We start from the raw sequence: 24072 nt of genomic DNA on the forward strand, positions 1-24072 counted from the left end.
CTGCTCCAAAGTGTGTCTGAATAGGTTGATTTAAATTGTCTGGTAGGTGGAGGTTAGTTTGCTCAGTTGGCTAGGAAAAAAAGCTGTATTGCAGTCTCCAGCAGTGTAGGTTTAATTTCAGTATTGATTTGAGATTACTGTAAAGGCCCCATCTTCTCAACCTTGTCACTCACCTGAGGCAGGGTGACCATCGGGTTAAACAACCTTCAGTCATCTCCCTTTAATGAGAGCAGCCCAATGGCCCTCTGGGACTAAGGAATCATTACCTTACCAAAAAAATTTATCTGGTGCAGTGGTGGATCTGTTACGGTGCACTGGTACACCGTCTCTCCCTCTGGGCCAGGAGGCTTTGGTTCAAGTCCCATCTGTTCCAGTGTTGTATAATAAAATAACTGAATAGGTTAATGAGAAAATATCTCTGGTGCAGTGACTGGCTCTTCTGGTGCATTGGCAGCGTGCCCACCACTAAACTAGGAGTTTTGGGTTCAAGTCCAGTGTTGTGTAATATCATTTGTGAACAGGTTGATTAGAAAATACCTGTGGTGCAGTGGTTGTGTATCTGTGCCATGAGGCCCAAAGTCAAGAGCAACCTGCTCCAGAGTATGTCATAACATAGATGAAAAATATCTTGACTGAGTAGTTAACAAATTCTAGGCACAGAAAAAATTATAATGATTTTGTGTCTCTCTGATTTGCTTTGATCCAGATTAACAGTATTTCTTATGAATTGCATATGCCTTCACCATAGGAGTCAAAAGATCAAGAGGCAAAATGGATAGATAAACTTAAAATAGTCACTATCACTAGCAAAAAAATTAGACTGACCAAAGGGCTGCCAAATCCCCTGAGCCTGATGACCCACACCCAATGCAGACATACAAAATGGTGATGAGGAGGAATTTATTTCCTCAGAGTCGTTAGTCTTTGGAATTCTCTTCCACTGAAAGCAGTGGGAGTTGGGCCATTGAGTATATTCAAGGCTGCATTAGACAGATTTTTTGATCCAAGATAGTCAAGGATAATTGAAGATCAGCAATTAAGTGAATCTGAGGTCATAATTGGATCAGCCAGGATTTTATTGAATGAGCGTAGGCTAGAATGGCAAAATGGCTTTACTATTATTCCCATTTTTAATGATCTTTTGAATTTATCTACAGCAACTGTTTACATTTTGAGACAATACCATAAAGAAAATGAGATTGGAGAAATCAATTGGAAACACTGGAAATTACAACTGAGTTGTAATATTCAACAAATTAAATTTCATAAAACTGGAAGGCTATCATCTTTTATAGGGATATCTTTCTGTATGTTCGGGGAGACCTGATTGAGGCCTACAAAATCATGAAGGGTATAGATAGGGTAGATACAGATAAGCTTTTTCCCAGGGTGAAGGATTCAGTAACAAGAGGTCAAGCCTTGAAGAGGTGAGAATTTTAAGGGGACACGTGTCGAGTACTTTACACAGAGGGTGGTAGGTGCCTGGAACATGCTGCCAGCTGAAGTAGAGGCAGATACGGTAGATTCAATTAAGATGCATCTGGACAGATGTGTGCTTAGGTGGGGAGCAGAGGGACACAGATGCTTAGGAATTGGGTGACTGGTTTAAACAATGGATTTGGATCGGCTCAGGCTTGGAGGGCTGAAGGCCCTGTTCCTGGGCTGTCAATTATCTTTGTCCACTGTTCTTTATGTACAGGCAATAATAAAGTTTGAGTGCCTAAAATTATCAAAATGTATGTGTATGTGTTACATGTATAGATCATTTAGCACTGATTCAGAGTTCCACTTTATCTTCTGTACAAGAGGAATGAAACTGCACCAAGACAATGAGCTATTCCGGTATTAGGGCTAGGTTACAAAATTTAAATGGATTTCAAGGAGGGTTTAAAAGTATTCTTAATGGCTGAGGTAAGTTATTGCCATTACAAATGTGTAATATAACAAAGGAAATTTTTTATAGAATGTATGCCTCCGAGGTCTATCAGCTCTGTCTCGACAATCGCTCTATTTGGTGCTCTGGCAGATAAACCTGAATGTTGTATTCTGAAATATATCGGCATTATTTGAAAATTGCAGAAGCACTTTTATTTGAATTCAAATCCCAACCTCTCTATTGTTTCTCATTTTTGTCTATGCTGTTACAAGTAGCTTAAACAATCCCAGTGGAGTGGGATACAGGGCAGACCAGAAAAGTTTCACTTCAATACATTTTTAATGTTCATAAGTAATGATAGTGGAAAATTGTATTGATTATGCTGTTGCAAGAACTCAACTTGCTGAATATATCTCAATACAATTTTTCTTAGCTCTGATTTGTTGATCTTGTACATTTGCAGCAGCTGGGTACAATGCAGTCAGCATTGTGTTTAATATAAGAGGAATCTCACTGTCAGCTCTTACACATTAACCTCTCACATACTGAATAGATGATTTGTTGTGCTGGAGTCAACTAGTCTTACACTGAATGTTATGATGTTGAAAGACAATGATCCATCAAGAATCAAACTTGTGGAAACGGTATAGGCTGATGGAACTGGCTTTTTTTTTACACATCCTGGCAGATGACATTGCCTGTTAGGCAATACTAACTAACACTTTTTTTGTTACTGTTGGAAATCTACCCCAGCAAAAATGACAAGTTCAGCCGGTTTTATCTGTCTATATCTGGTCATATACCATGTTGGACAGTACCACTTCTAGTCACTGGTCTTGGCCCTGTCACAGTAGATTTTCTACCTTTTTTTTTCAAAATTATGATTGCTCTCAATATCAAAGTTTACTTGGTCACCAAATGCTAGTTTCAGAGACACTTTTGCTGAAAGATCAAAACATCAAGATCACATTCCTTCAAATGGGAATTGGCTCTTCTTTTCCTCTTTGTTAGCTCTTAATTCCAATGTCCTTCAACGTTTCGTGGTGTTAGGCAGAAATACACTTATACTATTTATAGTGATGTCCCAAATCAGTGCTGTTATCACTGTGGTCATGGAGGGTGTAAATGCTACTGTAGGAACAATAAAGTGTAAGGAGTGCTGTAAACATGTGCACTGAGGTGACCTTCACAGCTTTTTACAATCAGCTTTGGTATTTTGCAGGCTACCGTACATGGCAGTGTAGGCCTCCAGTATATGAGTAAGGCTCAAACGTTTAGTGTCAGCAGGCCATTCAACAGCAGCGTAAGAAATTAACTTGTCAATCTTCAATGTGGCACTGTGCAAGTAGCCTCTTTGGGCAGGATTTTCAATCTGGGTTGAGAATTGGAAATGTTGGCTAGGGCATAGCATAATTTGTTTAGGGCATGCAAAAGTGGATTTTCAATTTCTTAGGCAATTACTTGTTAGGGAGTGGGGCTCACTGTACTTCTAGGGATGGTGATTCCGCTTCCTTGCGCTGACTGGTCTATGGGACATCCTCTGGAACTAAACCAGCAGAGCTGCTGGAAGAGGTGGAAGCTGCTGATAAGATGGAGACAGCATGGGCAAGAATAAGGAAAAGTTATTTTTATAAATGCCATATACAGAAGGGTCACCAACACCTGGGAATCACCAACGGCCACAGCTATAACATGGCTGTTGTCATATGTGTTCATTGGGGTGGTGGGTCAGGATGATGTCTATTGCATGATTTGGACATGATCCTGGCCAACATGGGCTGCCCATGTTGTCAACTGGAAATTCCAGTTGATGTGGGAATATAATTAACATCAATTGGCCATCCAGCATTACTTTGCAGGCAGCTGATCCAATTCTGAGCTGCCCTTATTTGGAATGGCTTACGGATGGGATTGTGACAAGACATGGAGGTTGGTGGCATCATCAAATTCTTTGGCTGCCACTGATCCACAACTCAAACCCTTTCAATAATCCTGACCTTTATTATATGATTGGATGATTCTCCATGATTAATCAAACACCTGTTAGTCCTATCTCCAATATCTTTTATAACTCAAGATAAAGATGCTGAAAGAAAATTCAAGGAAAAGTATCACCAGATTTGATAACACTAGGGGATAAATCTTTGATTTCTGGAGACTCCAGTGCTATGCTCGGTGTGTGGTAGTCACTGTCAGATTAACATTACAGTCAGTCACACATTTTTGTTGTTGAAACTTGAATTCTATATTTAAAGACTGAGCAAGTGGGCAAGTTCCATTCAACCCATCAATTTCTGCTAGCTCAGGGGAGACAGAGAGCTTTAAATTCCAAAGGGAGTTAACTTAACAACTTGATAGTTGATTTGAATTTATTATCAACCCAGTCATACGTGTTATGACACATCTGTGTGGTCATCATATCCTGAGGGACTTGAACCCAGACCTTCTGGCCTAGAGGTAAGGCCAAAATAGATTAAATTAGATTCCCTACAGCGTAGAAACAGGCCCTTCGACCCAACCAGTCCACACTGATCCTCCGGAGAGTAACCCACCCAGACCCATTTCTGACTAATGCACCTAGCACAATGGGCAATTTAGCATGACCAATCCACCCTAACCTGCACATTTTTGGACTGTGGGAGGAAACCGGAGCACCAGGAGGAAACCCACACAGACACGAGGAGAATGTGTGCAAATTCCACACAGACAGTCGCCCAATGCTGGAATCAAACCTGGGACCCTGGCTACCTGTGAGGTAGCAGTGCTAACCACTCAAACTGTTCAGGCATATTATGATACATCTTCCTGTCAGGTGGAACTTGAAACGAGACCTTCTAGTTCATAGGTATGGACACTACAAGGGTGCCATAAACCCCCACCAACCAATTATTTAATTTGTCATCTATCTGTCTGACATTACATCAAGATAATGTATTTCAGAACAGAATGTTTATTGTTTAGTTTATTGTCTACAACTGCTTTTTGATATAAAATGCAAGTGTGTAGCATGCTATTTTTTGGAACAAGTACTGAGCCAAAAGTGGGCCTAATGGGAATTTCTATATTCAATAAATACATTGAAAAGATTTCACAGCCTTTCATCCTTCCTTTTCCTTACCTCTATTTGATACTATTGATTCCCTTGTTGGACAAAGGCTTACTGAATAGCTGATTTAAAAATCACACAACACCAGGTTATAGTCCAACAGGTTTAATTGGAAGCACACTAGCTTTTGGAGCGACGCTCCTTCGTCGGGTGATCGTGGAGGGCTCAATCCTAACACAGAATCTATAGCAAAAATTTACAGTATGATGTAACTGAAGTTATACATTGAAAAGTTGATTGTCTGTTAAGCCTTTCATCTGTTGAAAGAAGTGAAACTATGTGTAAATCACAAAACCTTTTTTAAAAAAGTTGCATTCTCGGGTTAACAATGGTGATAGCTAGACAATATGTTGAAGGTTCTGGATTAGTGGTGCTGGAAGAGCACAGCAGTTCAGGCAGCATCCAAGTAGCTTCGAAATTGACGTTTCGGGCAAAAGCCCTTCATCAGGAATAAAGGCAGTGAGCCTGAAGCGTGGAGAGATAAGCTAGAGACTTAATATGTGTTGGCCCCCATGTTCTCTGTCTATGCCATGATGTTTAGATTGATTTTAATCTAAAAAGTGAGATAATGGAGTTTTACATAAATTCATGCAGTTTTTGAGCAAAGTACAATGTAACCCTGAAAGTACAAATTCACCCCACAAAATGTGTGCATGTGGGTCTTTGTCTGCCTGTGTGTGTCTGTCTGGGTTGGGGGTTGAGTGTGAGAAAGAGTGTGTGTGTGTTTGTAGTGACCACCATTGCAATGTGACATGAACCCAAGGTCCTGGTTGAGGCCCTCCCTATCGGTACCGAATTTAGCTATCAGCCTCTGCTCAGCTACTTTTCTCTGCTGCCTGTCCCGAAGTCCACCTTGGAGGATGGTCACCTGAAGATCCAAGGCTGAATGTCCTGGACCACTGAAGTGCTCCCCAACTGGGAGGGAACCCTCCTGTCTGTTGATTTGTTTTGCAGTGCCCATTCATCTATTGTCGTAGCCATTGTTCAGTTTCCCCAATGTACCATGCCTCCGGGCATCCTTTCCTGCAACGTATAAGATAGACAACGTTGGCTGGGTCACATGAGTACCTGCCATGTACAAGGTGGGATGTGTCCCCACGTGTAATGGTGGTATCTATGTCCACACTCTGACATGTCTTGCAGCGTCTACCATGACAGGGTTGTATGGAGTTGTCCTGAGAGCCGGGCAGCTTGCTACGAACAACTATCTGTTTGAGGTTTGGTGGTTGTTTTAAAGGCAAGTAGTGGAGGTGTGGGGAAGGTCTTGGTGAGGTGCTCATCCTCATTGATAATGTGTTGCAGGTCACGAAGAACATGGCATAATTTTTCAGCTCCTGGGAAATACTGAACAACGAAGAGTACCCTGTCAGTTGCAGCACGTGTCTGTCTCCTGAGGAGGTCATTACAGTTCCTTGCTGTGGCACGTCGGAACTGGCAGTTGATGAATTGAGCATCGTACCCCATTCTTGAGGGCATCCTTGAGTATTTCCAGGTGTCCGTCACGTTCCTCCTCATCTGAGCAGATCTGGTGTATGCGTAGGGCTTGTCCATTGGGAATGGCTGTTTTAATATGTTTTGGGTGGAAGCTGGAGAAGTGTAGCATTGTGAGGTTGTCTGTGGGTTTGCGGTAGAGTGTGGTGCTGAGGTGTCCATCCTTGATGGAGATGCATCTGTCCAAGAATGAGACAGATAGTCGAGAGTAGTCCATGGTGAGTTTGATGGTGGGATGAAACTTGTTGATGTCACTGTGTAGTTTTATCAGTGACTCCTCACCATGGGTTTTGAGGAAGAAAATGTTGTCAATGTACCTGGCGTACAATGTTAGTTGGAGATCCTGCATAGAGGAGAGGTCATGTTGGAACCTGTGCATAAAAATGTTGGCATATTAGTGTGCAACTTTGGTCCCCATGGCTGTTCCATGTGTCTGGATGAAGAACTGGTTGTCAAAGGTGAAGATGTTGTGATCGAGGATAAAGCGAATAAGTTGTAGGATGGTGTTTGGAGATTGGCAGTTGTTGGTGTTGAGTACTGAGGCTGTTACCACGATGCCATCATTGTGGGAGATGCTGGTGTAGAGTGTGGCAACTTCCATTGTGACAAGGAATGTTCCTGGTTCGACTGGTGTGTGGGTGCTGAGTTTCTGTAAGAAATCTGTAGTGTCGCGACAGAAGCTGGAGATCCCCTGTACAATAGGTTTCAAGATGCCTTCCACATAGCCGAAGAGATTCTCACATAGGATCCCATTGCCTGACACGATGGGACATCCTGTTGTATTGGCTTTGTGTACCTTTGGAAGGCAGTAGAAGTCGCCTACACGAGAAGTATGTGGGATGAGGGCGTGTAGGGAACTCTGAAATCAGACTGGATCCAAAGTTTCTGATCAGTAAAACTGATCTGTAAAACTCCATTATATCACTTTTTAGATTAGAATCAATCTAAACATCATGGCATAGACTGAGCACACAGGGGGCTAACACCTTCAACATATTGTCTAGCTATCACCACTGCTAACCCAAGAATGCAACTTTTAAAAAAAAAGTTTTGTGATTTACATATGAAAGAAGTGAAACTATCACTGTATTCTAACAGATGAACGGCTTAACAGACAATCAATTTTTCAATGTATAATTTCAGTTACATCACACTGTAAATTTTTGCTATAATTCTGTTAGGATTGAGCCCTCCACTATCACCTGATGGAGTATCACTCTGAAAGCTAATGCTTCCAATTAAACCTGTTGGACTATAACTTGCTGTTGTGTGATTTTTAACCTTGTACACCCAGTCCAACACCGGCACCTCTAAATCATGAGTAGCTGATGCCCTCTAGTGCTTCACATATGAACAGTGCAATAAATGCCTGGAAGAACAGAATGGAGGAGGGCGCTTTGCTGCCAAGTCTGATACTGACAATTGATTGCATTTAACCTTTTTTAGGGGTTGCAAGGTACCGATTAATAATGGAACCTGGTTAATTTTTTTTCTCTCTCTCAATTAGGACACTAATGCCAAATGAATTTTTTTGTTATGACACTGCTGGAGCTGAGGTTCACTGGCAACACATTTCAGGAAAAGAATCAAACCTGTGTCCTGAAAACAACAAACACTGGAGATCACATTTTCATCTGATGAAGAGACATCTAGACTCAAAACATTGGCTTGCTTTCTCTCCACGGATGCTTCTTTTTATTTCAAAAATATACTTTATTCATAAAATATTTTGATCTATACAATTGGTGGTGCCATTCATAGGCACACCTTGCATTTCTTTACATACAGCGATTGGAATTAATCATTCATATATACAGGTCTGTACATTTACATCCATATATTTAGCTGAGGTTTCAGCAGAGCCCACTTACTGAGTGGACCCCCTGTTCTTCTTTGGCAGGCAGACGTTACACAGTCTTTCCCCACCGCGCCTTGGCGGCAGCTGCCCCAAACTTCAGTGTGTCCTCAACACGTAGTCCTGGACCTTGGAATGTGCCAGTCTGCAACACTCAGTCGGGGTCAACTCCTCCTTCAGCTAGAAGATCAACAGGTTTTGGACAGACCAAAGAGCGTCTTTGACCGAGTTGATAATCCTCCAGGCACAGTTGATGTTCATCTCGGTGTGCATCCCGGGGAACACACTGTAGAACATGGAGTCCCGCGTCACGGCGCTGCTCGGGACGAACCTCGACAAACACCACTGCATTCTTCTCCAGACTTCCTTTTGCATCGGCACATTCCAAAAGGAGGTGTGTGGCAGTCTCGTCCCCTGTGCAGCCGCTTCGAGGGCAGCGTGCAGTGTGGCAGAGAGTACGGGCATGCATAAAGGATCTCACGGGCAAAGCCCTTCTCACCACCAGCCAAGTCATGTTTTGGTGCTTGTTGGAAAATTCTGGCGACTAGGTATTCTGCCAAATGACTTTGACAGTCTGCCCAGGGAACCGCTTGACAGGATCCGCCCTCTCCTTTTCCTGAAGGGTCTCAAGGACACTACGTGCTGACCATTTGCTGATGGACTTGTGGTCAAAGATGTTTTTCTTCTTAGTGGAGAAATTTAAGGACAGGTGATACGGAATGGTCCAACTACTTGGAGTGTTGGATGGCAGTGAGGCCAGGCGATTCCTTCGCAACACCGGGGACAGGTAGAACCTCAGTACGTAGTGACACTTGGTGTTTGCGTACCGGGGATCCACACACCACTTGATGCAGCCACACAAAGGAGGCCATCAGGGTGAGGGTGGCATTGGGTGTGTTTTCCCCCCATTGCCCAGATCTTTATACATCGAGTCCCTTCAGACCTGGTCCATCTTTGATCTGCATATAAAATAGAAGATGGCCTGGGTGACTGATGGCACAGGTGCTGGGAATAGGCTAGACCTGTGCCACATATAACAACACTGACATTGCCTCACACCTGATGACCAGGTTTTCTCCCATGATGGAGAGCGACTGTAGTTTCCACCTACCCAGTTTCTGCCTCACTTTGCTGATACGCTCCTCCCAAGACTTGGTGCATGCCCCAGCCCCTCTGAACCAAATACTCAGCACCTTCAGGTGGTCAGTGCTCACGGTGACATACTGACATACACCTCCAGCCGGTCCTGGCCAATCAAGTCCCACAGAGCAGAATAGATCTCGACCAGTAAGCCATTGCTTCTGGGAGTTTTATTCTTTTCGAAGGACTCTAGGGCCTTGGTCAGCTCGTCCAGAGATAGCAGCTAGTCCAGCCGTTCCCGTGTACTGTCGTCTAAGACCTCTGTGATAGAGGACAGGAATGACTGGGAGGCCGCACTGTCAGTTGGTTTCAAATCATACAGACTCTCCATGGATGCTGTCTGATCTGCTGTGATCTCCAGTATTTTTTTCAGTGCAGATTCCAGCATCTGCAGTAATTTGCTCCTAAATCTTTGTCCTTCCTAGTATATATAGCTTGACTGAAGACTGGATAATCTTCAAACTACAAAGCATCACAAGAATGAAAATTCTCAAAGTTACGTGAACACATAACATTGATTATGCTCCTTGCTATGTGTCAGTGATAGTGTTGTACCCAGGTTCTGGGTAAGATTCGCAAATTAAATTCTTGGGGAGGGATGGACTGGTTCACCTTCTTTACTCCTCTCCATTTTTGTCTTGCTTCTCCCCTAACCTTTTAGTTGGTCACAACAAGATTACTTTAAAATCAGATCCCTTCTCTTTTGGAGCCCTTTTTCAGACCCAAATGTACCTGTTTTAAACAAAGGCAATTTAACCAGTCTTTAGTTTGTTAAAGAGGTTGTTTATTATCTCTTAAATGTGAGAAGAATGTGTAATACAACACACATACACACAAGAAAATAATAGGTAAGTCTAAAAAGATAAAAGTTTTTTAAAAGTTACATGGATCAGTTTCTAAATTCTTCATGAAGAGCAAAGTTGAATGTTTTCGAATCAGAGGTTTGCCTGGTAAGACTTTCCTGAGGCCATGTAATTTCTAATAGTCGACTTCCAATGCAATTACAAATTTAAGCCTTTTTTACTGTCTTGTAATCAGTGACCCTTTCTTCAGGCAAGATGGAGTAAACTTTGTGTGCTTTCCTGAGAGCTTACTTTGCAGTAAAAAGGACCAATGTTGGACTATCTACTTCGATATCTTTGCTACACACTTAAAAGAGATAAGGAAAGCTTCTATCCCTGTCTCCACAAATTTAGGAATAAAGTGAACAAACTGAATTGCTTCCACTCAAGTCTGAGCCAATAGTATCTTCATGGACACCAGATCAAGTTATTCAAACTCATTTTCTTGACATTCTCTTCCTCCCTGCTCTTTGGGGCTGCCCAGTGACTCAGTGGTTAGCAGTGCTGCCTCAGTGCCAGGAACCTGAGTACGATTCCTCAGGCAACTGTCTGTGTGGTGTTTGCACATTCTCCCCATGTCTGCGTGGGTTTCCTCTGAGTGCTGTGGTTTCCTCCCACAATCCAAAGATGTGCAGGTTGGGTGAATTGGCCAGGCTAAAAAATGCCGTAGTGTTCAGGGATGTGTGGATTAAGTGCATTAGTCAGGGGTAAGGGAATAGGTGTAGGTGAGTTACTCTTTGATGGTTGGTGTGGACTTGTTAGGTCTAAGGCCCTGTTTCCACACTATAGGGATTCTATGGATTATTTTCTCTCTTTCCAATTTCATGCTTTCTTTCCTCCATGACTCTTTCTTGTTCTTTATCTTTTTGTTGAAATTCTAATTCCTGATACTCCAATTTTAATCTTTCTACTGCTACTGCATTCAGTTCATCATCCTAATTTTCCATCTGTAAACAGTTGGCCACCCTTTTTGAAAATTTCAGATTTTTTGGCGTTTGGGCTAAATTCTAATCACGAGTGCCTCATTAATGTTTTAATCCTCAAAAATACTTTCTGCGAATTCTGCTAGGAAGGTGCTGACATTGATACAATATAGAAATGCCTGAATTCAGTGTAAACTCAAGAAAACTTTTTAAAGTTTGTTTTAAAAATTGTGTTTTTTGATGGTCGCAATCTTAGAGGCCTGAATAACCTAGGCTATAGTGAGAAATGTGGCAGAATTAAGTGAGAAGTCTAACAAGGCTTGATGTCAGGGACAACCCGCTGCATCTTTTGACTAAATCATATGGGTTAAGGCAAGATTCTCGCAAGAGAGAGGTGAGTAGCCTGTTATGGGGTATTTTTGCTTGTTAATAATTTTATTAACTGCACATCTCACTTCAGACACATATAATAGTATCTCTGAACAGGCTGATTAGAAAATAGCTTTCCTAACATTCAGCTAAGCAAATTAGGTGCTAAAAATTCTCTACATGGAAGTCAGGGCAGGTATCTGGCAACTCCAGTTTGCTGCTGTCTGCGAAGAGATTCCATGTTGCTCACCAAACAATTGCATCTCAGGGCACAATGCATGGGCACTCACCACCTGCATCCCATGTCCATGGACATTGGTATCAAAGATTTGCCAACTCTACAGGACTCTCATGGCACCTCTCCAAAATGGAAGTTGACATCTGATTGCAGGGTTCATGGCAATTAGCTTTGAAAGCGGCTGCAAAGACACTGTACTCAGGAACAGGCATTCAGCTCATGGATTGGACCCTGCTGCAACTCCGAGCTGCTTGCTCGCTCATTTAGCACATACCTGCACATTCATAGCATCCCTTCCTTGCCATGCCTTTTAGCACAGTTGCATGACCAAGCAGCTTGCCTTGCCATCAGCAGCTCTTAATGAAAGGGCATACATCTTGCTGTATGGCAGTGTGCTGCATCAATCTCACACCTGCACTATATACCAGTGTCTCACCTGGCAAGCTTACTGCATGTGCAGCAAGCAAGTAGATATGTTGCAAATTCTTAGGGGAATGGCCCATGTAGACACCTGTCAGTCAGGGGTTCCAAGACAAAACGTCCAGCGGAGACTCCAAGCCTTGCTTAGGGGATTGGCTACTGTCAGGCATCAGTTGGGGTGTTCTCGTCAAGAAGGTATTTACCACTGCACTTGGGGAGTGGATAATGATCAGTCCTGTGGCTCCATAGTGGCCAGCCCACAGACAAAGGACACAGACCCTAATCCCTGGCAATCCTAATGCATTGGCTCCTTCTGTGTTGTAGACTTATTGTCTCTTAATTGCTGACCACTTATTTCAGCACCAACACCTTTTGCACTCAGAGGCCTTGAAAAGAATAAGAATATTTTACCACATGGGACAATAGTGTCAGTACAATCCAATATATCTTTTATTCATCTTGCTTCCACCTGCTGTAGTAGGCTGTCAACATGTGGTGACATTCTGTATAGACATGAAGTTAACTGAGCTCGAGAAAGACCTCAAAAAAATGTACTATGAAACCAATAACCTTTATACATACATGATACTTCATATATAGTATTCTGTCACTTCAAGAGTGTATTTTTTTCCCCATCATTCCCTCCTATACGTCTCAGTATTGTCCCAGGTTAGGCAGCTGGGGAAGCCCATTGGTAGTGAAGCCCATTTCATTGAAGGTTTAATCAGGCAATCCCAGGCCTTTTTAATTATGGATGGTGCTGATCTGCTGAGAATCTTCTTGCTAGAGGAAAGTGGAACTTCCTTGTCAATGATTGGAGAAGGGCGGGAGCATAGAGATGGAAAGTCCAGCCACCTTTGAGAGGAGACTTATGTAGGGCCTGTGTATGGTATCTCCTCTGGCTGGATCCGTCCTAGCATGGCCTGTCTCTGTGGGAAGAAGGACCAATGGCTGAGGTGATGGAGCGTAGATGAGAGTACTGAACCCTGCTCTCCATGGGAGCAGCCAGGCTATTGCACACTTGAGGCAGCTGGGACCACATTGTGTAACGTCTGGGCAAAAAGGAACATCGCCTCTCATGTACCTGTCTGCTGCCCTTGTTTTTTTTCCCAGCACATTTGGATAAAGTCCCTGATTGATGACATTACAGTATCATCTCCTGACAGGGGCTGCGCAGATGCTTCGTGTCTACCAGCCCTCCAAGTGCCAGCGGCTTGAGACACTTCTTCCTCAGCCGACTTGGAGCTGATGCAATGTGGTGCTCACCAGCTTCAGATTCCAAACTTTCTACACATAATATCCCCACCAGGTTTCAGGACCTGAATAGGCAGGGTGCAAGAGGCTGCACTGTTGATGCTTCCTGTGAGGCCTCTGAATTGCCTTGATCAGAGACCTTGGAGGTGGTTTCTGATAGAGCCAGTTGTTTCTCTACAGGGGATGTATACATCTGTTGGTACCTGCGAGACACAAGGGAGAGGAGGTATCATAGCTTTGTGGTTAGAAGTGGTGTGCAATAAAATAACCCTGACAGTGGAGTTAATATTTGATTTGATTTATTACAATCATCTGCACTGAGGTACAGTAAAAAGTGTTATCTTACAGGCTTTACAGGCAGATTGTACAGTACTGTACAAGTGTATCAGAACAGAGTGCAGGACAGTGTTACAGTTGCTGAGAAGGTGCAGAGAGAGAGATCAACAATAACATTTAAGAGGTTCATTCAAATCAGTGGGGAAGAAGCTGTTCTTAATTTGTTTGTACGTGTATTCAAACTTTTATATCTTCTGCTTGACAGAACAAGGTGGAAGAGTGTATAACCAGGGTCGGAGGACTTTTTGATTTCATCTATACTTCCCACTGCATTGGGAAAGCAACCAGCATAATCAATGTGAGAGCTACAGTGGAAGGAAAATACCCCAAATCATTAAGTTCCCCGGTGAAAAGGGATGAACTAGTTTCTGTCCACTACTCAACCACACCCTACCTCAGATGTTTGCAACAAGGTTAAATGAAAATGGAAACTGTAACTTTCTCCAGACCTAAATGAACTTGTTTTGAAAGGAGCCAATTTAACCTGCTTTCTTGACTTAACAAATTTTATTAATTACTAAATTCAAGGAAGATTAGTAATGCTATACACATTGATGTACAAATTAGAAATAATAAGTAAGACCAAAAAACACTAAAATGATCAGTCTCTGAATTGTTCATGTACAATGGGTTGTTGAGCATTGCAGTTGTTGCCATGAAGGTTACCAGTAGCACTGACATTGATATTTGAACAGTTAATTTCAATATTCTGAGTTTTGCAGGTGGGTTGAGATTATATTTGATTCCTTTTGATCATGACTGAGTTTCAGTATACATGAGAGGGAGAGTATTTTTGTTGTCCTATTTCCTATATACTGGCTTGCCAGCTACTTGAGATGTGGCATACAAGTGTTCCCTTTACCAGCAACACAGCAGTGACTGAGGGACAGTTCTTTAACGTGACCTTCAAAATAAGCTAATGCATTAACCAGTAGGCATAATTACCTTAGACTATCAGCACACAGGAGAACCTCATCCTAATTGCGCACTCCATTTGACTTGAAATTGTCTTTTTCACACCAGTCCTTGTGTACTCTATAAAACAAAAACAATATAAACATGCAGTTTGTGCCTGCTGTTGAGCAGGGGGTTATCAGTCCATTACTTTCTTTGTAGTCATAAGAGATCACAGTCCAGTCTCCTGATGTGTATCTATTGCCCACGAATGGGTTGTGACATTCCAAGTCTCAGAAAGCCACTTAATTTACATTCGCTGCCATTTTTAGCCATATCAACCCGCCTACAGAAACACATTTTGGAATAACAAATTAAAAATGTCCATAGCACTTCATGCTTTTGACCAGTTGTAATGATAGTTGCACTCTTTCTATTTAGTCGAACAATTATGGGTTGAAATCCCAATTAAGCACAAAAATCTAGGTCAATGGGGTGCTACATTGTTGGGCATTTCATCTTTTAGGACAAAATGCTATAAAAATATGGACTTCTGGAGGCATTTTTTTAGGATTGAAGCATTTTAAGAATTTATTGACCCCAAAGTTTTGTTAAAACATCTATCTTAAAGAATTCTACAACCTTCAATCTGCAGATGCCAGTGTGACATATATAGACTATAATGCATGACAGAATTACTGTTGTTACTGAGGCAGACCCTGTCTGATGTCTCACATGTGGGGGGTGGGGGGGGGGGGGGGGGGGGTGGGGAAAGATGTCAAAGCATTTTCTGCAAGAAGAGCAAAGGAATACCCCATGTGCTCCAGTCAATATTTCTTCCTTTACCAAGGTTGTTTCTTTTTAAAACAAAAGCTTTATCATTTGTGGATTGTTGCTGAGATGCAACAGTGTTGGACTTGGATGTAAAGCACTTTGGAGTATCTTAACAGTGTGACTGTGACTGCATTATTTATATGTTTTGTCTAATCGGGATGACCCACTTGTTTAGGCTTTGGTTTGCAGGAATTTTCTTTTGAAGTTGAGCAGCAAGAATCTGTCTCCGGTGATAAACCAATCTCTTTGAATCTCATTCTGCTTGGTTAGGGTCTTACATTACTGGATACTGGATTAGTGGTGCTGGAAGAGCACAGCAGTTCAGGCAGCATCCAACGAGCAGGGAAATCGACGTTTCGGGCAAAAGAGGCTTTTGCCCGAAACGTCGATTTCGCTGCTCGTTGGATGCTGCCTGAACTGCTGTGCTCTTCCAGCACCATTAATCCAGTATTTGGTTTTCAGCATCTGCTGTCATTGTTTTTACCTCTTACATTACTGGTATACATTTCAGGTAGGGATCTTTTTGTGGTGCAGTGGTGGTATCCTTACTTCTGAACCAGGAGACCCAAGTTCAGGTCCCACCTGCTTCAGACGTGTGTAACATGCCTGAACAGGTTCATTAGATAATATCTATACCTTTTCAGGTCAATAATTTTTCAATCAGAACTTAGATACTCTCATTTACCACTAACCTTAAATTATTGAATCACTGTAGTTGTATAAATTGTAGGCAAAGTATTTATTTTGAAACAAATTCAAGATGCAGACACTCAATGTCAAAAGTAAAAAGAGTTCATTTTTTTAAATATAAAGACTTTGCTTGTTTTGGTGAACACAAACATTGCAGTCACTAAGGACAAATGACATTTCCACTATGTCAGGTTCACAACTATCTGGCTGAGAATTACTTATGTCCTGGTTCTATCATACTGCCTAAGCCAATACGCTGCAGAGTTCACATGAACAATACTGTCACCAGGAAAGCGACATAGAATCAGTTACATGAAAGAATCACTATTTATTGGAGTTTCCTTTTAGATGTTGCTCCTAAAAGGCAACTAAAATAATAGGGTTAGATCTCCATAAACTGGGAGAGAATGCAGTGGGCTATCATTTGGCCAAGGAACACAAGAGCTTATATGAAAACTGCTGGTTACATGTAAGTTAAACATAATGTGTATTTGGAAATGTGGTAAGAATGCTCCCCTTATTAAAGTAGTTCACCTTTGTAAACTATTCACTTAAAATGTGTCTTTATTTAAGTGTGTTACATGTTTTGTCATACCCAAACTTTATTTATTTGTCTGATTCGCAATGTATGCTCTTACTTGTTTTATGCAGCTAAAGTAAAAATTAATTCAACTTGAGGAAATTTGAATTTCTCAATGAGCTACATTGAACATAAAGAATATAACTGAAAGATTTGTTGCTGGAAAAGTGCAGCAGGTCACGCAGCATCCAAGGAACAGGAGAATTGACATTTCGGGCATAAGCCCTTCTTCAGGAATGAGGAGGGTGTGCCAAGCAGACTAAGATAAAAAGTAGGGGCGAGGGACTTGGGGGAGGGGTGTTGGAAATGTGATAGGTGGAAGGAGGTTAAGGTGAGGGTGATAGGCCAGAGAGGGGGTGGGGGTGGAGAGGTCGGGAAGAAGATTGCAGGTCAAGAAGGTGGTGTTGAGTCCGAGGGTTGGGACTGAGATAGGATGGGGGGAGGGGAAATGAGGAAGCTGGAGAAATCTGCATTCATTCTTCTGCCTAGGAACCCTCCAACCACAATGCAGATTTCTCCAGCTTCCTCATTTCCCCTCCCCCCACCTTATCTCAGTCCCAACCCTCGGGCTCAGCACCGCCTTCTTGACCTGCAATGTTCTTCCTGACCTCTCCGCCCCCACTCCCTCTCTGGCCTATCACCCTCACCTTGACCTCCTTCCACATATCGCATTCCCAACGCCCCTCCCCCAAGTCCCTCCCCTCTACCTTTTATCTTAGCCTGCTTGGCACACCCTCCTCATTCCTGAAGAAGGGCTTATGCCTGAAACGTCGATTCTCCTGCTCCTTGGATGCTGCGTGACCTGCTGCGCTTTTCCAGCAACACATTTTTCAGCTCTGATCTCCAGCATCTGCAGTCTTCACTTTCTCCATAAAGAATATAAATCAGGGATATGTAGGGTAGTGGCAGAAACATTTGGTACAGCCTGATATTTTATGGTGTGTAATTCTAAAGTTCTTTTTATTTATCTGGCAGTGATTTAACACCACACTGAACTCCCAAGGGGGACATAGCAGTCATTTTCTTTCTTCCTCTTAGACTTCAGCCGAGGCTGATTCTAGTGTATCATCAACTTAGCTAAGATCAGTGATCAGACCTACGGTTTTCTTCATCTGCGTGGTTCAGTTTAATGCTCAACTGTTAGAACAACAAACTCCACTATGACAATGGAAAAATGTATTTAAAAAAAGGAGACAGATGGGTTTAAACGCATGAATGGAGTCCTCAGCATGCATCTCCTCTGAAACACTTGATGAAGAGATTTAGAGGTTGAAGTGGGTCACAATTTGTAAAATATCTCTGTTGATTTGAGTTCTAATTGTGATGTAATTTAACACTAGTGATTTTACAGACTGAGTCATAATGCTATGACATCAGCTGATGCAATTTTTGGATTTTGATTGGGTGATTAGTTGGCTGTATTTTGCATTGAAGAATCACCAATGTGAAACGAATGACTTGTATCTGGTTTACACCTATCACCTGATCCTCTTTCTGTCTTGTAGTTGGTTGACTATGACATCATAAGAACTAAAAAAGGTAAGAGAAAGAACTTGCATTCATGTAGAACCTTCCAAGTTCCAAAGCATTCCACAACCAATGAATTACTTCAAAAGTATAGTCATTGAAATCAGCAAATACAACAGCCAAGTTATTCACAGCAAGGTGTCACAAACAGCCATGAACTTATCCAAATGTCTTTTAAATGTTGTAACTACACCTGCATCTACAATTTGTAATAGACGATGAACTGAATTACACTCAGATCTAAAGTCTTCCAAGGTGTCAGCAGCAGTTTGGGTATAAAACAATTGAAGTCAACTACACAATACCTACAAATACAGGGAGCTTTGGAGAGACACTCAAAGCCATGATTAAGGCATCCTGTCACGAATACGCACAGGATTGGGACAAAAGATTGGAATTCTTACTACTTCTATTAGAGGTTCCTCAAATGAATCTACTGAGTTCAATTCATTTGAATTACCCTATAGCTATGGTATTAGAGGTCCACTAAAACTAATTTAAGGAAACATTGTAAGACAAAATGACCAATTTCGATGTTAGGTAAGATGCCCATGTTTCTAGAAAGACTCACAGGAGCATGTAAAGCAGCACTAGAGCAGTTACATTTTTAATAGCGGAAAATTAAAGAATAGGCAGACAAATATTCTACAATTAGCACATTTCAAATAGGAGATAAAGTATTTGCATTACTGTCTTTGAAAGTTGAAGGCCTGAAAGTAAGATTTAGTCTAAGATGTGAGGTGGGGGGGGGACATGGCCCAAACTGGCAGGTCTCAATTCTGTCTCAGGGCCTGTAGTTCTCACTGTGAATCTGCTGTTCGGTAAGATTTTTGAAAAATTTCGCCATTTAATTGTAACTTATTCCGAAATTCGAAAAATTCCGAACTCCAAAAACCAGCTGGTCCTGAGCGTTTCACATAAAAGATTGTGTACCTGTACTAGAAAATCATTTGACTAAACCTAGCCAAAGCAGGTCAAGTTCACCAGTAGTTTTATGCCTCATGGGGGTTGCACACTTGAGATCAAGGTTCACTGTTCCTGAAGTTGTCATAAAAGTTAAAGATCTTAAAAAGTATGGAGAATTTCTCAATTTTCCTGTCGTTTAGTTCCAGGTTGGCAGAAAGTATGGGTCAGGTTTCTGTACTCAACGAGATGTGCTATTTTATTCAAATAAATATATTTTAATTACATTTGAAAAATTATGAACCCCGTTTTCAACTTCCCCTATTTAACTTCCCCTATACAAATACAGGTGGATAAAGAAAAAAAGCACATGGTGTTATGGGCAGAGGAAAAGATTGAGAAAGCAGTTCAATGGAACCAGTCCACAGGGGTCTCTGAAATGTTCATTTTAGCTTGTTCAGGACTTTTTTTTTATCTTCCTTCTCCAGGTACTTTTACTTGTTTGCAGGAAGCATAAGGTGGCTCGTTCATTCATTTGTAAAGAGGTCACAGCAACACTACCTTCGGGTTTGAAATAGTTTTTACTGAAGAGAAAAAAGAAATTGATGTGTGACTAAGTTTGGTCAGTGTTTCCAATCTTGAAGGTGAAAGTTAGGCACTTAATTTGCATAGAAGACGAGAATTTTTTTGCTCTCTTTTTCTGAGAAATATCTTGTTAGAATAAAAACAGACTTGCTTTGAATATTTAAGAGTAACCATTAGTTTTAAGTTATGGAATGGCAGGTCAGAAGGATCAAGTGGAGTGTACATTCTGCAGTAGTCTCAAGAGTCTATTGTATTGGCTAATTTGTGTTCCATTTTTGAAACTGGTGAGGCAACAGTTCCTCAGGGCAGTGCAGCTACAGCCAAGTTCATGGCGCTACAGACAACACAGCTGCAGGTGGGAAGAGGAAAAGCAATAGATCAATTGTGATAAGTTAATTCTTAGGCAGGGAATCAACAGGCATTTCTGTGGCAGTAAACATGACTCTAGGATACTGTATTGCCTCCCCAGTGTCAGAATCAAGAATGCCAATGCAGCTGCAGGACATCCAGTGGTAGGAGGGTGGTCAGCTGGAAATAATGTTTTGAGGTGCGTCAACAGAGATGCAGTGGCAGTCATATGCAGAGAATGCCAGAAAGAAAAATTCCAAATGGAATTAACTAAAACAAAAATGTAACAATGTAAACTTCACTACTTTAATAACTTTAGGGCGGCACGGTGGCACAGTGGTTAGCACAGCGCCAGAGACCCGGGTTCAATTCCCACCTCCAGGCAACCCCGTGTCTGCATGGGTTTCCTCTGCGTGCTCCGGTTTCCTCCCACAGTCCAAAAATATGCAGGTTAGGTGAATTGGCCATGGTAAATTGCCCATAGTGTTAGGTGAAGGGGTAAATGTAGGGGAATGGGTCTGGGTAGGTTGCTCTTTGGAGGGTCAGTGTGAACTTGTTGGGCCAAAGAGCCTGTTTCCACATGGTAAGTAATCTAATCTAAACTTCGTGGATTGGAAGATTCAGTAATATATCTTTTTTGGAATAAACTGTTTCTTGAGATGGAAAGAACAATGAGAAATTATTAGAAAAGGAGTTACAGTAACATCGAATTAACCATCGCTGGGAAGGAGACACGGAAACATCAAAAACAAGATGCCTCATGGAAGAGAGGAGATAAGATTTATTTGATAATCTGCTGCTTCAAGACAAATAGGCAATTAAGACCTGCCTATGAAGTAACATTCTGAAGTAAAAGGGTTAATTGCAGGACAAGCAAAGTTTTAAACAGACAGCTAACCCTGAATGTAACAAGGAACAAAGAAGCTCCTTCTTGTGAGAAGGCAAGCTTACAGACTTGAAGTCTCCAAAAGTATTTACTCATCAATAGAGTTTTCATCCCCACCATTGATTATAATGACACACCACAAACTTGAAAGAAAGAAAATGGTATTAGAATCCAACACCATAACAACTCAAAAGAACTTCAAATAACCAACACTGTACAAGGATTGAGCCACAGACATTTCCAGAGACTGACCAGTTGAAACCCTAGGCAGATTTCATCATTAGTCAGCGAGACTTCTATTTACTTACTTGTAGGTTCTTATTTTGGTTGCTACATATAAGAAAGCTTAAATTATTGTTTCAGTACTTGATTGTCTCTGTCTCTGAGATTTCCTAATGAGTAGCCAAAATAAAGGAAATGTGTAGTGATTTTCCCACAATAAAAGTTTAGGTGCTATTGGTCTTAAAGAAAAGTATAGAATGGCACGAAGTTGGGCAACAAGGCAGAAAATGTAACAACATAAGCTTTTTGTCATTTGTTGCTGATTCTTAATAAGCAGGGAAATTTAACAGGGCAAGTGAAAGCTAACTAGAGGCATAAGAACAGATGACAGTTTTTATATCTATTTCTAAAAGAAGCATTAGTGAAGTGAGCAGTGGTCCTGTGGAAAGCAAGTCTGAGGAATTAATAATGATGAAGTCAGAGTGACAGCTCTTGATATCAAGGCCACATTTGACAGAGTGCGGTACGAAAAAGCCCTATCTTAACAGGAATCAATGGGAATCGGGGACAAGCTCTTCACTGGTTGAGGTTCTACTTGACACATAGGAAGATGGCACAGTGGTTAGCACTGCTGCCTCACAGCGCCAGAGACCTGGGTTCAATTCCCGCCTGCTTCAATTCCGGTTTCCTCCCACAGTCCAAAGATGTGCAGGTCAGGTGGATTGGCCATGCTAAATTGCCCGTAGTTTTAGGTAAAGGGTAGATGTAGGGGTATGGGTGGGTTGCGCTTCGGCGGGGCGGTGTGGACTTGTTGGGCCGAAGGGCCTGTTTCCACACTGTAAGTAATCTAATCTAAAGATGGTTGCAGCTTTTGGAGGTGCATCAGCTCAGCTCCAGGACATCTCTGCAGGAGCTCCTCAGGCTAGTGTTCTAGTCTCAACCATCTTCAGCTGCTTCATAGATGACTTCCTCTCTGTCATAATTGGGGATGATTATCAATAATTGCACAATGTTCCAAACCACTTGCAACTTCTCAGATATTGAAGCAGTCCATGTTCAAATGCAACATGACGTGGACAATATCTATGCTTGGACTGACCAGTAGCAAGTAACCTTCATGGCCGGGCACCATCTCCAATAAGAGACAATCTAATCACTGTTTCCTGACATTCATTGGTGTTACCATCACTGAATTCCCTGACTATGAACATCTTTGGAGTTACCATTGACCAGAAACTCAGCTGGACTTGTCACATAAACACAATGGCTAAAAGGACAGGGCAGAGTCTAGGAATACTGCAGTGAGCAGCTCCCCTCCTGACTTCCCAAAGTCTCCCCACCATCTGCAAAGCACAAGTCAGGAGTGTGATGGAATACTCCCCACTTACCTGGATGAATGCACAGCAGCATCAGCACTCAAGAAGCTTAATACCATCCAGGACAAAGCTGTCTGTTTCATTGATATTACATCCACAAGCATAAACTTCTTCCATCACTGATGATCAGTAGCAGCAACAGTGTGTACTATCTGAGATGCACATTGCAGAAATTCACCAAAGATCATTAGACAGCATCTTCCAAACCCACAACTACAGTCATCTATAAGGACAAGGGCAGCTTACATGGGAGCACCAACACCTGTAAGTTCACCTCTAAACCACTCACCATCCTGACATGGAAATATATTGGGTCAAAATCTTGGAATTCCCAACCTAATAGCATTATGGGTCGACCCAAAGCACAATCACTGCAACAAGAAGGCAGTTCACCATCATCCTCTCAAGGCCACATAGGTACAGGTAATAAATGCTGGCCAGCCAGCAATGGACAAGTACCATGGGAGAATAAATAAAACTTAAGGAGATGGCAGATGAACTAAATAGATATTTTCCATTGACCTTCCACTGTAGAGGATACAAGTAACCCAGAAATAGATGCATAGAAATAAAAACGAAGGGAACAATTCAAGAAAATTACAATCGCCTGGGGAAGTGGTATTAAGCAATCTTTTGGAGCTATGAGCTGCTAAGTCCCAGGTATTGATGGGGTAGTCTTAAAATAGCAGCTAGTTGATAAAATAGTTGATGTCAGTTATTTTCCAAAATTCCCCAGTTTTGTAAAAGGAATGATTGTGTTGGGAAATTGTGAATGTAATTCCTTTGTTCAAAAAGGACGAGAGATAAACAATAAGAAACTATCGGCCAGTTATGTTAGCACATCATTGGGATGATACTGGAAGCTATTAAAGATGTAATAGCAGGGCACCTAAAAGGAAGGTAGAGTTAACTTATTGGAATTCATTTCTGTTGAAATACTTTCTGTGGGCAAATGGCAACTGGTGGACATGCTGCATTTATATTTTCAGAAGGCATGTGATGACATTCCACATCAAATGTTATTGTGAAACATATTTGTATTGACAGAAAACTGGCTAGCTAACAGGAAATAGCAGGCATAAGAGGTCTTTTTCAGGTTGGCAAGGAGTGACAAGTGGTGTACCACATGGGTTAGTGCTGGGTCTCACTTTTTTGAGAGAGAGATAAAGAAAATGTCTCAGAGGGCCACCAGTCTTTGGAACACTCTTGTTTTTGTTGAGAGATAAACGTTTTCCAGTACACCAGAAGAACTCTCTCTTGCTCTTTTTTCTCAGTAAATATTATTACATATTAAGTTCACTTGAACAGCCAGTTGGAATCTTAGCTTTTCATCTCTTTGCAAAAAAAATGACACCTTGAGCAATGCAACAATGCTTC

The 24072-nt window shown here is 41.8% G+C and overlaps 1 long non-coding RNA gene across 1 annotated transcript in view; it reads right to left on the minus strand.

Moving 5' to 3' along the window:
* Nucleotides 1-10305: 10305 nt before the first annotated feature.
* Nucleotides 10306-24072, minus strand: part of LOC140488088 (uncharacterized) — a 53566-nt gene continuing 39799 nt past the window's right edge. The window contains exons 2-3 of the long non-coding RNA XR_011962995.1: nt 14796-14885; nt 10306-13717 (exon numbers count right to left, since the gene is read on the minus strand). This is a non-coding gene — a long non-coding RNA (uncharacterized lncRNA). The remainder of the gene's footprint in view (nt 13718-14795; nt 14886-24072) is intronic.

The sequence above is a fragment of the Chiloscyllium punctatum genome, chromosome 17 (assembly GCF_047496795.1).
Source record: "Chiloscyllium punctatum isolate Juve2018m chromosome 17, sChiPun1.3, whole genome shotgun sequence".
Classification (NCBI taxonomy): Eukaryota; Metazoa; Chordata; class Chondrichthyes; order Orectolobiformes; family Hemiscylliidae; genus Chiloscyllium; species Chiloscyllium punctatum.